Genomic DNA, 15,126 nt, shown 5'->3' with positions numbered 1-15,126 from the left:
TCAAGAATTTATAAAGCAATTACCCATACACTTGTTTATCAGAAGATAATACAAGAGTTCTGGAATACTGCTAAGTTCAATGAAGAAGATAATCAGTTAGAAGCTTTTATTCAAGAAAAACGGGTGGTGATCGATATTGGCGTGATCAGAGACTCACTAGGATTTAATGACACAATTGATGACAGATGTGAGTTCGATAGGGCATTGATCAGAGGGTTATTTGGCCGTGTAAAGTATAATGGTGATTTGGGCAGATCTATGTACAACAAAGCGAACTTGTGTGAACAATACAAGTATCTGCTTCACGTATTGATTCATTGTCTCAGTGGACGTAAGGGTGGATTTGACGAGTGCCGAGTGATGCTTCAATCTGCGTTTGTTGCCCTTGTTCTTAATAAACCATTCAATTTCTCCGAATTGGTTTATTATCATTTGAAAGAAAACATCACCAGCAGACATGAGTTCTTAATGTATCACAGATTTTTGCAAATGATGATAAATGATCTGGTGCCTGACTTGGAAAAAGATCAAGCAGACGTGATGAAGCTCAATCATATGAATGAAGAGACGATGCGACGTTTGAGATCGTACAGAGGTCAAAGCTTGGCAGATCGACCAAAGTTTAAACGTTTGATTGGTCATCTGGCGAATATTGATTATATTGCGCAACCTAATGATCGTTGGGCTCATGACGATTCAGATTCAGAAAGTGAAGGTGGTAACGGTGGTGATGATAGAGATGATGGTGGTGATGGTGGTCCAGGACCACAAGCCGAGTTAACTTATAAGCAACAGCTTAAGCGTAAGGGTAAAGAACCGATGGTTGATAAGGGTGAGAAGCCGAAGAATCAATGTGTTCGACGTGGTTCGGGTATTGAGATACCGAGTCAACCGTTTGTGTCTTCTACTGCTGTTTCTACTTCAATTATTTCTTCTACTGCTTCTCCAGTTCCACAAATTCCACAATCTTATACTCCTGTTACAGATTTTCCTTGTTCTCCAACACCTATGAAGATGCCTACTTCTCCAATGCCTCCAACTCTGACTTTGGCTACTACTGTGAGGCCTGATCCTCATTTTGGAGACATATTATATACTGTATTGGCACGGCTGCCTACACCACAGCCAACTACTCCTGTTACTCCGACAATGTTGCCGAGACCTGAGCATTCTTTTATGTCATTCAGTTGTCCTCAGGGTCCTATGCAACTGGTGCATCCGAATTTCTATCTTATGGCTCCCTAAGCTCAATGGCTTCACATGATGAATCTATTGCATTTACAGCACACTCAAATGCAAGCAGATAGAGCTACTCATGAGCTAGCCCAACGGAATTTATTGCGGCGTATCCAGTTCACTCAACGTGAAAACAGGGAACTTCGAGCCCTGATTGCTGCTCAGGGGGAGAGATTAGATAAGCAGGATGAGATCATTCTTCAGTTAACTTGTAAAGAAGATAAATTGAAGAAATTAAAGAATGATGAAGATGATCAAGATGATGCAGGGGGTGGGGCAGATCAGCAACTGGGCGGAAGTTCCACACCGTCGGCGGGTAATAAGACTGATGCGAGTGTTGGTGGTGGGTCTGAAGCTAGTAATCTACAGATTGTTCCATATAAAGATTACACGAGAGCCATGCCAATAGATGTTATTCCGGCTGACATGCTTCTGTTTGTAGGAATGGATGGAGTTGTGTACAGTATGGTGAACGCAGATGAGATCGAAGAAGGTGAATTTGTTGATCACACATTAACAAAAGAACAAATTGCCTTGCTTCTGGATCTAAATGAGGAAGAGGTAGATGTGTTGGATAAGAGTATGGATGTGGAAATGGAAGAGAGTGATAATACAGGCATTCCTCATGGGAATGTGCCTGACTTTGAAGAAGTAGAAGTTGAAGATGTTACTGCAGAGGAGTACCCTGAGCTTTACACCAACAACAACACTGACTCAGGTATTCCGTTTTTCACTACTAAGCACTTTGATGTAGCAGAATGTCGTTTACAAGAAGAAAAAGAGAAGTGGAATAAAGCTGCAAAGACCAGTCACTTATAAACAACAGAGAAAAAGCGCAAACGTGCTTTGGATGGTATGTTCGAGCATAACGTAAAGAAGATGAACAAGATGATCGAGACCTTTCGTTATCATGAACAAGAGGAAGTCAAATTAGCAAGGGCTCGAGCATCGGCATACCAAATGAAGAAGTACAAGCCAGTTAAAGATGTGAGAGGTGATTTGGTGGCATGGCAGTATGATTCAGACCTTAAGGTATATATCGTGAAGTGGGAGCATGGTATTTATTATTTCAAACGCCCACACGATATCTTATCTATGCCCAGATGGGATGTGAGAACCCTAGCCAATCGACCGTTTGTGAATCGTGGGGACGATAAGTGGGCTAGTTGGTTTTATTAAACAGTTATTGCATGAAACCCGTTTTGGTTTCAAGTTCTTCAAGCCTCAGGTACCTACTCATAAGTACATTGATGAGATTGATACTCGCACAGGCTGGAGAAAATTAATTTTACAGGTAAAGCTGCCAAAGACTCTGAAGAGGGTTCCTATGAAGATATTTCCTCAGAGTCTCTTCACCTCATTTAATTATTGGTACTACGACAATCATACAGGTGAAGCGGTTATTGTATATGGTCACGGATCTAACACGAAGACGATACGCGTGATTGACCCAATGTGGCTGGTTAACTTATCTAAGTCTAACAACGATGCGCTATTTACTAGTTAGATCAGATTTGCTAACGTAAGAGACTATGAGCTTGCTATGCAGTTTCAGAAGATTGTTAGAGTCTGTTACGCATACAAGATTCATAGTTGTGTTGACTGGAAAACGAAGATGTTCCAGAAATAAGAGATAAAGAGCTCGAGACGAGGGGGAGTTTGTTGATACATGTTTTGTACGTCTCGATCTTTATCAGGGTTATTAATGTAATTGTTTAATGTATAGGGGTTATAATGTAAATATGCCTAAATGTAAGGCACATTCGTTACCCTGTAACGAATGTGTCACATTAGTCTAATGTACGTCCCATTCGTTAACCCAGATTAACGAATGGAACATAACGAATGTTGGCCATTCGCTATCTTTAATGTAATAACGAATAAGGTTGTTTATTCGTTAAGTAAGTGTAACGAATGACTCATTCGTTAAGTTTATCTTAACGAATGAGGTCATCTCCCTATATATACCTCTGTAATCTATTCTATCTATAACAGTTCTGATATTTACAATTTCTCTCTCGTTACTCTGCCGAATTGTTCACTCAACATACACACTACACACACATAACGTATACAACCATAATAGTATCCTAATCAATATGAGCATCGTTGTTATCAAATGATCTAGATCCGTATACGCTCCAACATTAACATGCAGTTTCAGCCGAGATATTCTTCACAATCGTAACCGACAACGAGGATCCCGACCATTTAATGTGTCTTTAATGCAATCATTACTCTTGACAGTTACATGACTTATTCTAGAGGTTTGATCCAAGCATTTAATGAACTTCTAATGTCAATTAAGTCCCCAACGACTACCTGCCAAAATATAGCTGTTAGTGAACAAAATAATAGGTTCAGGATACCGAACTTGTTTGGGATCCCTGCTAGCAAGATATTGAGACTCAGGATCCTTAAGTGAGATTTGACCCGCAACAAACACTCAAAGTTGTTGGGCTATTCTTCACGTGCGTTTACTGACTCTCCAGCATAGAATAAGTCTAAAACAGTTACTTATCGACATTATTTTTATTATCAATAAAAATAAAAGTAATTTTCTCCAAGGACCCGCCTAATTAATAGGATTTTAACTTGGTCATAACACCTAGCCATTATGGACCCATTCCACACGTTTCTTCACTTTATTTCGCGAGCCTTTACGATTAACTAAGTCACCATTGGTTACCTACAACAATAAGTCAAAGCCAATATCGAAATAAACCGTTAGTACACAAGACCCTAGAAAAAGTCGAAATCAAGTCAAGGATCCCGAATGGAATCCCGACAAGGATCCCAATTCATAAAATTGACCCATAATAGAAGTTATGGTGGAAGGAAAGAGAAGGCGAAAAAGAGGGTATTACGATGAACATGGCGGTTTTCTTGAGAAGTTATAAAGATGATTTTTTGAAATTTAAATCCCCAAAGAATGGGACCAGTGGAAGGCCAGGTTGAAACTAGGGCAAGCTGAAACATCAGGGTGTATAATGACCTCCATGCGTAAAGGTCAAATCAGCCAGATGTGATAGGAAGCAACCGCCAAATTGATACATCACAATAATAACCAATAGGTCATCACGAGAAGCTCCAAGCTTCCACCCTAAGACTAAAACATGGAGACTTAGGATCACACGCTTCCAACTTTCAAAATAAATGGTGAAGGAAACATCTTACAATTATGGAACGACAAAGCGAATAATATAATGCACGATAGGTCGACGCCATAAGCTCCTGGCTTCTAGCCCTAAGCTTCAACCACGGAAGCTTCGGGCAACAGGCTTCTAGCTTCCAGACAATACGTTAGAAACATTTTCCAGCTTATGGACTTCAATAAACAAGTCCAAAATAGCAAAATGGGTATATGAATTGCTCTATAAAGAGGCATGTCGCTGAGCCCAAAGGCAATACACACCCAGGGGGGAACGTAGTAAAAAATAAAGAGTTAAGTCATAAGCATTCATCATTGCAATCCAAAAATTTCTAACTAGGAGCTGATGATGTGGGTACCCCTACTCATTCACAAAGTGAGGCTTACAAAATAGGAAAGCTTAGGAATAAAGACGCAGCTAGCACAAGCTGCCAGACAGGAAAGCTAGAAGCTTCCTCCATAGGATTCCTAAGTTGACTGGGAAGCTATTGCTACAGTAAATGGTAGAAAAAGTCATGGCTTTCAAAAGGCTGATGCCTGCCATAAAATAAAAGCAACTACAAGACAAACAAAAGCTGGACGAAGGTTGCACGAAAATGGCATACACTCAGTCTGGGCAAGCTGAAAGAAGAGCCGTCCTTCCCTTTAAGAAGTATAAGCTTCCCCTAGAGAAGCTTCCGACTGCTATATAAGGAACATTTCAGCCAAAGATATTCTGATTCTCAATCACTCTATTCTCTCTAAACTCTCTCTTTATACTCGTACAATCTTATCATCGTGTCATATCACTGATTCTCACGCTGGAGGTTGATCGTGGGAGACCCCCTCATACAGTGAGACTAACTGGTTTGTTGGAATTATGGACCGGTTCGGGTAAGTCAATACGGCCAATCAGGTTATGAACCGTGAGAGTTACACCATGAGGTAACGAACCATAAACCCGCTTAAGTTAGTTAACCAGGTTAGACACTTTAACGAGATAAAATTACATAGAACGGGCTTTGGAGCAAGAGGTGGATTTATTGGCCCATTGGGTTTATAACAAATTAGATTAGTTAAACCTAATTAAAGGGTTATATAAATACTTGATATTTTATAACCTTAAACCTAAATCCTAATACAAGTCCATACCTCCTTCCTCCTATACCCTAACCGCCGGTCACCTTCACCGCCGGTCTACCGCCACTGCCGGACATCCGCCGCTGCCGTGCCCAGCCACCGCCACACCACTGCTGTTCGCTTACTACCGCCACTGTCGTTGCCATCATGCTCCGCCACCGTTGGTCATTGATCTCGTTGTGTCACCTAGCTCGGTTAGTTAGCCTTCGGTGTCTAAACCGGTTAATTATTAACCGAGACAAACTTAAATATATTGTTAGTTTATAATTATATATTTAGTGTTCGACTCATACTCGTATTGTCTGTAACCGGATCCTGTCGGGTTTAGTTTCGGTGCTGATTAATTGTATACTTTCCGCTGCGTATTAATTAATGAGATTAATTATTCTTAACCACATTTATTGAACTAGTTTTAATAAGCAAAATTTAAACTGATCACCACTGAAACCCAACAGTGGTATCAGAGCCTTGGCTACAACATACGAGTCGAATCCAGTATTTTCACCAGTTATACATCATAAACTTCAAGGTTGTTGACGTTTTTTATCTAGATAAAATATTTGAGCAATTTTAGTTTGGTCAAAATTTTATTTTTTTATTTAACCAAAATATTGCCCGACTTATCTTTCGTTGAATATGTAAATCTAGCCCGACCTTGTTTGTTTGGTTGAATGATTTTTTATTTTGGCCATATGGATGGTTCAAAAGTTGTATTTAGTTTTCGGTTTTAGTTTATGGTTTTTGGCCACCTTGATGGTTTAAAATTGTAATAGATAGGGTTTAGTTTTTCATTACTTGTATTAGTGTAATTTTGTAATGAAGAAGACCCGAAGGAAATCCGGAGACGAGCTCATGGAGTTCTTGAAGTCAGTGGGAGTTACCAAAGATGACCGGATGCACCAAGAGTCCATACTTATGGTTGTTTTGTGTTGTGACCCCTTGACCCAATTGATCTTACTAATAGGCACTAGCAAGATCAATCACTAATCTTGGCCATTTAAGATTTACATATTCTTATTTGCTATTGTGGTTGTTTGCTTAATTATAATAGGTTATAATACTACCAACCCAATACCAAATATTTTAAAATGAATTAACCAATCATGTTTTGCAAAATTAAACTAAATTTAATTTCCCATAACTAATAACTTAATAGGTAAAACTATTAACTTAAAATTGATTAGTGTTATCGCGACAAACTTAGTTTTAATAGGTTATATAAAACTAAGTATCCTGAGATATGAAAGGGTTCATCAAATTGTCTCGATCAATAAAGTAAAACTGGACTTTTACTCTATTCGGTAATATATTTAAAATTAATCCCAATTTTAAATCAATAGTCTATGTCATCCTACTATAAGTCACACTTGAGGCATATTGCGAAACTTCAAGTGTTTGGAGCTACAACACCGCACTTGATTTTCTAGCCTATCCCTTCAAGGTGAAAGGGTTTCGTTGACACATCTGGCTCTTTCACAAGTGACTATACTAGGGCGACTATTACTTTACTCTCTTGTTACGTGCTACAGTTGTCTGGAGACTAAGGTGGGCATAGATGAGGCTAAATGTATCTACCTAGGCAAATGTTGTCTTAATAGGCCTCATAAAGGAGAGTTGTGCTCTATTCACAATTGACAATCGTTGTCTGTCTGCCTAACCACTTACTAATGTTGTGTGCTACAGCTGCCATTAGTAACTGGAAGTCAGATTCTCAAGTTCCTATTTACTAATGTAATTGGGTCATTAATAATAGGATTAAAACATCGAAAATACTAATTAAAATTTACTTTTACTTATTTAAACAGATGTCTACTGATAATAGCTCCTCATTCACCCTCAAGGGTATCCTTTAGAAAAAAAAGTTGAATGGCACCAACTTTCTTGAGTGGCACCGTAACTTGGGACTTGTTCTCAAGATGGCAAAGAAGCACTATGTTCTCGATGGACTTGTTCCAACCGAGCCTGAAAACAATACTGCTGATGCCAAGAGGTTTCTTGACAAGCATACGGATGACTCAGCTGAAGTCGCATGTATCATGCTAGCCACCATGTCTTACGAGCTTGCTAAAGGCTTGGAATATTTTGGTGTCTATGAGATTGATGTGGTCTAAAATATACATATTATTACCTAAATATTTCTTACACTTTTAATTATTTTTGAGCTAGGTTTTATTAAATATTATTCTTAATTAGTTCACATGTGAGATTTTTATGGTTTTTAGTGACTATAAGCTAAAATTGATTGGTTTATTTTATTTGAACTCGTATGCGATCAGAGATCATTTAATTTGCATTCATGTTATATTGAGTTTGAAAATAAAATAAATATAGCATCTAAATGAGAAAAGGTTTAAATGTAATAAGTGGAATTTTAATAAGTTAAATTTGAATGCATGTTTGCATGTGAGAGTTTTATTATGTGATCCATAATTTCTCTTTTAAAATGTCACAAACAGAATATATACGTTGGAGTTGACCATAGCAAAAGAGAAGAATAATTATATTGGATATGCTAGGGTATTTGTGAGAGTTTAGTAGGCTGGATCGAAATTTGTAAATAGCCCAAAGTTAATTAATGATGGTTGTTATATGGAATCGAAATATATAAAAAGAAAGAAGAAAAGAACCCTAGAGAGGAGGGGTTAGACGCCAGAGAAAGAAAAGAAAAGAAGAACACGCTGGTTAGAGCAGAGAGCTTTTGGGTTCAACACCACTCATCCAAACATCATTATTATTCGGTTTGATTTTATTATTTTCATTATGAAGTCAGTTTTTGAACCTTATTTATTTGGTTTGTTCTTGAGTATGGTTGTTGGCTAGACCCTTAAACTGTCCAGGCTTATGATGAACCTCTGTTAATGTTTGATTTTGACTTGGGATTTATTTATCGTTATGGTTTTATGAACTAGTAAAAGGTTTAATTATATTAAATTGATGCATATGTGTGCTTAGGGTTGTTTGTTGAGTTTTATTATTCCATAGTTGCCTTGATTTTTGTTTGTCATATGATAGGTTGCTATTAGGTCATCTACTTTGTGTTTTTGACTATTTTATTATTGATTTCGAATAAGATCATATGAATAATATTATTTAATTAAATAAACCTAAGTGTGCAGCTAACCTAAATAGCTGTAAGGTTCTAGGTTATTGATAGATCGTTGTTGATCAGGATTGCTAGAATTAGTTCTTCGTAAGGAGTCCGTCTAGGTTTGATTGGTTAACTTTGTCTATCGAGTCAATTGAATATATTAGACTGCCTTTGATTTTCGCGCTGTAAGGTAGAATTTCGTATAAAGGAACTAGTTTGTAATTAATTAGGTGATCGTAAGGGAACTTGATTTTTAATGCTGGTGTGCATTAAAACTTATTAGAAATCCATAGGTGTCTCTTGAGAAGGGTCAGGGGTCCTGTTCGGGTTTTCTCTTAAGCGTCTATTTTACGATCCCAGTTCCATAACTAAATATTTTCCTGGTTAATTGATAACTGAAACTTAGGGGATTCTAGCCTAGGTGGTTGTTTGTCATCATCTGAATTAAGTACAAGTTCTAAGTTTAGTCGTCTTTAGTTTCCTTAATTAGTTTAAATTAGTTTAAATTTAGTTTATTAGTAAAACCCCCCCTTAAACAAATAATAAATAAATAGTCGTGTCTGTAGTTGAGTCTAATTTAGCTAGTTTGCGTAATTAAAAGAGTCTCGTGGGTTCGATATCCGGACTTACTTAGCTGTACTAGAGTCGATCGGTTCACTTGCCGGTTAGTAGTTTTAGTCGAGTTAAGAGTCTAGAATTATTACTTAGTGTCTAGATTAGCGTTATTTTAGTTAATAAATTTATAACTACTTTTAGCACATCAGAGATGCTTGAGCAACTCAAGGGCATGTTCCAGAAACAAGCCCGCCAAGAACGTTGTGACACCATGAAACAGCTCACCAGCTGCAGAATGGAACAGGGATCACCTGTTAGTGCGCATGTCGTCAAGATGAAAGGGTACATTGAACAACTAAGGAAACTTGATTATCCCCTGTCAGATGAAATGGCAACAGATTTCATCCTAAAGTCTCTTCCCAGCTCTTACGACCAGTTCGTAATGGATTTCAATATGAATGTCTGGGTGAAGACAGTGTCGGAGCTTCATGGAATGCTCAAGACGGCTGTGATGAGTATTCCCGCTAAAAACAATCAAGTTCTTAGGGTTCGATCTGTTGGTGTCGTCAAGCCTAAACCCAAGAACCGGGGTCATAATGGTAAAGGCAAGAAGAAGGTTACTGTTGCTGCCAGGTCTGCCAAAAACACTAACAAAAGTGTTACAAAGGTACCACCGCCGCCTCTTGAGTAGCGCCAGTGCTACAAGTGCAATAAAATGGGACACTAGAAACATAACTATCCCGACTACCTTGTTGAGCTGAAAAGGCAGAGGAGCAATGGTGAAAGCTCCTCTAAAGGTATTTCTATTTACGTTATTCAACTTTTCACTGTCTCTAGCAGCACATGGGTATTTGATACCGGATGTGGTTACCACATCGTTAATGTCTTGCAGGAGCCTGAAAACTGGAAGAAGCTGAAACAAGGCAGCATGGAACTCATCGTTGGTGATGGGAAGAGAGTCCCAATTCTTGCAACTGGCACTTATCATTTTGCTTGTTCGTCTGGCCTAGTAGTTACTTTGGATAACTGTTTGTTTGCACTTGGTTTGACCAGAAACATTATTTCAGTTTCTTTACTAATTGAACAAGGATTTAAGTACGTTTTTAATAGTATTGCTATTTCTGCCTACTTGAATGATATCTTTTATTTTGAGGTTAAACCTCGAAATGGTATTTATGAGGTTGATGTTCAAATAAACAATAATGTATATAATCTTTCTAAACGTATCAAATCTGGCATCAATGATACATTTCTATGGCATTGCCGACTTGGCCACATAAGCAAGGCACGAGTCCAGAGACTCCAATCCGAAGGGATTCTTGAATCCACAGGACCGGACTCTTTTGATGACTGCGAATCTTGTTTAGCTGGCAAACTCGCCAAAGGCTCCTTCACTCATAAGAATGAACGAGCAAAGGATCTGCTCGGAATCATACATATTGATGTATGCGGTCCTTTCAGAACCATGTTTAGGAATCATGAAAGATATTTCGTTTCTTTTATTGACGATTACAGTCGATATGCTTATGTATTATCTTATGAAACACAAGCATGAAACTTTTGAAAGTTCAAAGAGTTTCAAAACAAAGTGGAAAACCAACTCGAGAAAACTATTAAAATGCTTCGATCAGATCGAGGCGGAGAGTATCTCAGCTCAGAATTCATACATCATCTGAAAGAGCGTGGAATTGTTTCACAGCTCACTTCACCAAGCAGACCCCAACACAATGGCGTGAGCGAGAGGAAAAATCGAGTCTTGCTAAACATGGTCCGATCGATGATGTGTAGAACTAACTTGCCTCACTCCTTTTGGGGCTTTGCCCTTTTGACCGCCGCCCGCATTATCAATCTGGCTCCAACTAAAAGGGTAAGCAAAACCCCATATGAGATATGGGATGGGCGAAAAACCAATTTGTCTTTCCTTAGAGTATGGGGATGTGATGCTTATGTCACTAGTGATTCTGATGATAAGCTCGATCCTCGCTGCGTAAAAGTTGTTTTTGTCAGATACTATAACCAAAGCGGATATTATTTCTTCCATCCTAATACAAATGTGATTTCTATCAAAAGGAAGGGCCACTTTCTCGAGAAGGAAATTCTCGATCGAGGAACTGGAGATAATATTGTCGATATTGAAGAAATTCAAGAACCACAAACTACCACTGAGGAAGTTGGAACGTCTGATCAACAAGTTGTTGTTCCTGATACATCAGACATGAACACAAGCGTTCGCATAAGCAATAGGACTCGCGTACCAAACTCTAAATACCTATGGCATCTAGATGGTCCCGAGGTCCTCTTAGTAACCGAGTCAAGCGACGAACCTACTAATTACAAATCTGCTATCTTAGATCCGGAATCTGAGAAATGGCAAGATGCTATGAACGCTGAGATGCAATCTATGCGTGACAATCAAGTCTGGAACTTGGTTGAGCAACCCCCTAAGTGTTGGGCAGTAGGGAGCAAGTGGATTTTCAAGAAGAAAACCGACATGCATGAAAATGTACAGACTTAAAAAGCACAGATAGTAGCGAAAGGTTTTACTCAAAATCAAGGTATTGACTATGATGAAACCTTCTCGCCCGTTGCTATGACTAAGTCAATAAGGATATTACTTGCCATAGACGCGTATTATGACTCGAGATATGCCAAATGGATGTCAAAACTACTTTTCTTAATGGACACCTTTCTGAAGATGTCTATATGGTTCAGCCTGAAGGTTTTGTCAATCCTAAATATCCAAACATGGTGTGCAAACTGAATAAGTCCATTTATGGACTTAAATAGGCATCTCGCAGCTGGAATCTTCATTTTGATGAGAAAATCAAAGAGTTTGGTTTTATAAAAAAATGAAGATGAGCCTTGTGCTTACAGATAGGCTAGTGGGAGCACTATATCATTCCTCATCCTGTATGTGGATGACATACTGATCATTGGAAACAACATCCCTATGCTTAAGGAAGTTAAGAACTTGTCACACCCGGCCCTGAGCGGCGGAAACAGCCGGGCGCGCGCGAGTGGGGATTGATAATTAAGCACGGGCCATTGCAAACATTCAAAGTAAGATTTTCATTGCGCATGAAAAGTTTAATACAAATACATTACATTGTTTAAAAATCACATAAAAACATCCAAGTATAAAAACTGTTGAAGATTTCCACGCCATATCCCTTTGCGCGGCGGGAACAACCACGCGCATCGAAGGGATAGAACTAAAATCTTCCAAAAAGCTAGTTTTAGATGTTCAGCGTGAGGTGCTCTAAGTGTGACTCCATGCGCTACCTAGTTATCTCCTGAAAGACACGTAAAACATTTGAATCAGTATAAACTGAGTGAGTTCACAAGTTTTAGTAACTTGATAAATCGTATCGCGTCATAAACATAATAGCATCATTGAAACACATGCTTAGTAAACAGTTCTGAAAACATAATCTGATAAAAATCGTTCCGCGGTTTACGCGCGAACATTTCTGGGAACTGTGCTCGTCTGTGTAAGTGGTGCAGTCACTACGAGCGAAACAAGTAATACCGTCCCGCGGGTTACGCGCGGACACATCTGAAAAACCGTGCTCGTCTGTGTAAGTGGCGCTGCCACTACGAGCGAATAATACCGTCCCGCGGGTTACGCGCAGACGTTGTGCCGGAAAACAAGGCGCTCGTCTGCGTAAGAGGAGCGACCTCTACGAGCGGGCTCAAACCCATAGTACTGCCCCATGACCATACTAGGCACTCGTCTGTGTAATAGGTGCGACCCCTACGAGTGGGCGGATCAAACCAGCAGTCCCTACCCTTAGAGTTCCAATGGTAAAGTGATCACTTACTCGAGTTCTAGCGCACATACATCGAAAACCTTAGATAACCGTTCGCATTGCTCATTATGAAATATAATTTAAACACATAATCGCTTGCATAGCTTGTAAGTATACCATGATAAATCGTAATTTAAGTACGTGTCCCTCGCCCCGAAAACAGTTTAAAAATAGTAAAAACAGTGAAGATAGGGGCTGTGAGACTCACCTGTGGTTCTTGTTAAGGGATTAATCAAGATTCGGGTTTTCTTGGTGTTGGCCTTTGAATTGAAGGTCTAGAATACGATTAAGAAGTATATATATTAAGATCAAGAAATAGGAGAATATAAGGGTTGGAAGGTAGATCTCAAGGTTATATTCTCGGCTTACCTAGTAACAGGATCGGATGCTTGGGAGATGATTAGTGCAAGTTTGCAGTTCTTAAGAGAGAAGTTTGAAGTGTGTTTGGGTGATAACTTAGGTTACATATTTATAGTCAAACTCAAGGGAACACAATCCCTTGCTTTAGGGGATTGTAATCTTTTCATATCTAGGTGTAATGATGATAAAGTATGGAAATTATTATTATTTATTTAAAAGTGGAGTAGTGGATAAAAGATTTTGATTTGATTTGGTCAGGACATGCAGGTCTGGGGTTGGTGAGAATAGGGTGGCTGACAGTTGACTTTTCATGTTACAGTGTGCTTTTTCAGGTACTTTTGTCAGTGTACAGTAAAAAGTGGAAAATCTCTGAAACACGCTACTGTTTCCTTTTGGGCGGGAGTAATCTCCTTACATCTGGAGAATAGACTAAGTGTTCTGCGCGTATTACTTTGTGCGCGTAGCTTTCTGCGTGAAGGACATTTCTTTGTTGCGGGTAGGTGCGTAACCTTCTCGCAGTTAAGGACATTGAGTTTCATTTGTAGATTCTCCAGGTGGTCTTGGTATTTCAACATAGTGATCAGTCATGTTGAAGTCAATTCCATCTTGGAGCTTCAGACAAACTAGCTCTCAATGTTCCCGCCATGCGGGGAGGTTAGTTCCCTTCCGCACGCGCATAAACGATTTAGGATGCACCCGCCTTAGCATCATGCGGGATGGTCAACCCATTAGACAACATAACGTTAAGGTACATGAAAACATAAAGCCAAAACATTCGCGCATGGCGCATATAGCATATGCCCACGCTGGTTCTTAACATGGTGCGCTCGCGCAGGGCGCACATAACAAATGCACGCGCTGATTCTAACATGGCGCGCTCGCGCAGGGCGCACATAACAAATGCACGCGCTGATTCTAACATGGCGCGCTCGCGCAGGGCGCACATAACAAATGCACGCGCTGTTTCTAATATGGCGCGCTCGCGCAAGGCGCATATAACATAATTACCTAATATTTAGGTTGATTACTTGGTTTAAGGGATTGGGAATTTACCGGGTGTCACATTCTCCCCCTGTTAAACGAATTTCGTCCCGAAATTTAGGAGACGTTGCTGGCAGAAGCCATGCTCTGAAAGAGGTGTGGGTATTTCTTGCTTATTTGATCTTCTCTTTCCCAAGTGAATTCAGGCCCACGCCTTGATTTCCATTGAACCTTTACTAACTTGATTTTGCTTCTGCGCAACTTTTGTTCTTTCCAATCGGTTACTGCTATAGGTTCTTCTACGAAGTGCAGCTGTTTGTCGATGTGAATCTCTTCCAACGGCAAAATCAACGTTTCGTCAGATAAGCACTTTTTGAGGTTGGACACATGAAACGTATCATGAACTCCACTGAGTTCGGCGGGTAAACGGAGTTTATAAGCAACCGGACCGATCCTTTCCAGGATCTCAAATGGTCCAATGTAGCGCGGATTCAACTTTCCTCGCTTGCCGAAACGGGGGACTCCTTTCCATGGAGAGACTTTCAAAAGTACTCTATCCCCTACTTGAAACTCCAACGGTTTCCTTCGCACATCTGCGTAGCTCTTCTGTCTGTCGCGCGCTGTCTTAAGGCGATCCCGTATCTGAAAAATCTTGTCTGTTGTTTCTTGGATCAATTCTGGACCAGTCATTTGCTTGTCACCCACTTCAGCCCAGCACAGTGGGGATCTACACTTGCGCCCATACAAAGCTTCGAACGGCGCAGCCTTGATGCTTGTGTGATAACTGTTGTTGTAAGAAAATTCAACCAATGGAAGATGAGTATCCC

The sequence above is a fragment of the Bidens hawaiensis genome, unplaced genomic scaffold (assembly GCF_021521415.1).
Source record: "Bidens hawaiensis isolate Kalapana, Puna unplaced genomic scaffold, B.hawaiensis_p1.1 tig00005307_1, whole genome shotgun sequence".
Lineage (NCBI taxonomy): Eukaryota > Viridiplantae > Streptophyta > Magnoliopsida > Asterales > Asteraceae > Bidens > Bidens hawaiensis.
Note: the sequence above shows the minus strand (reverse complement) of the source record.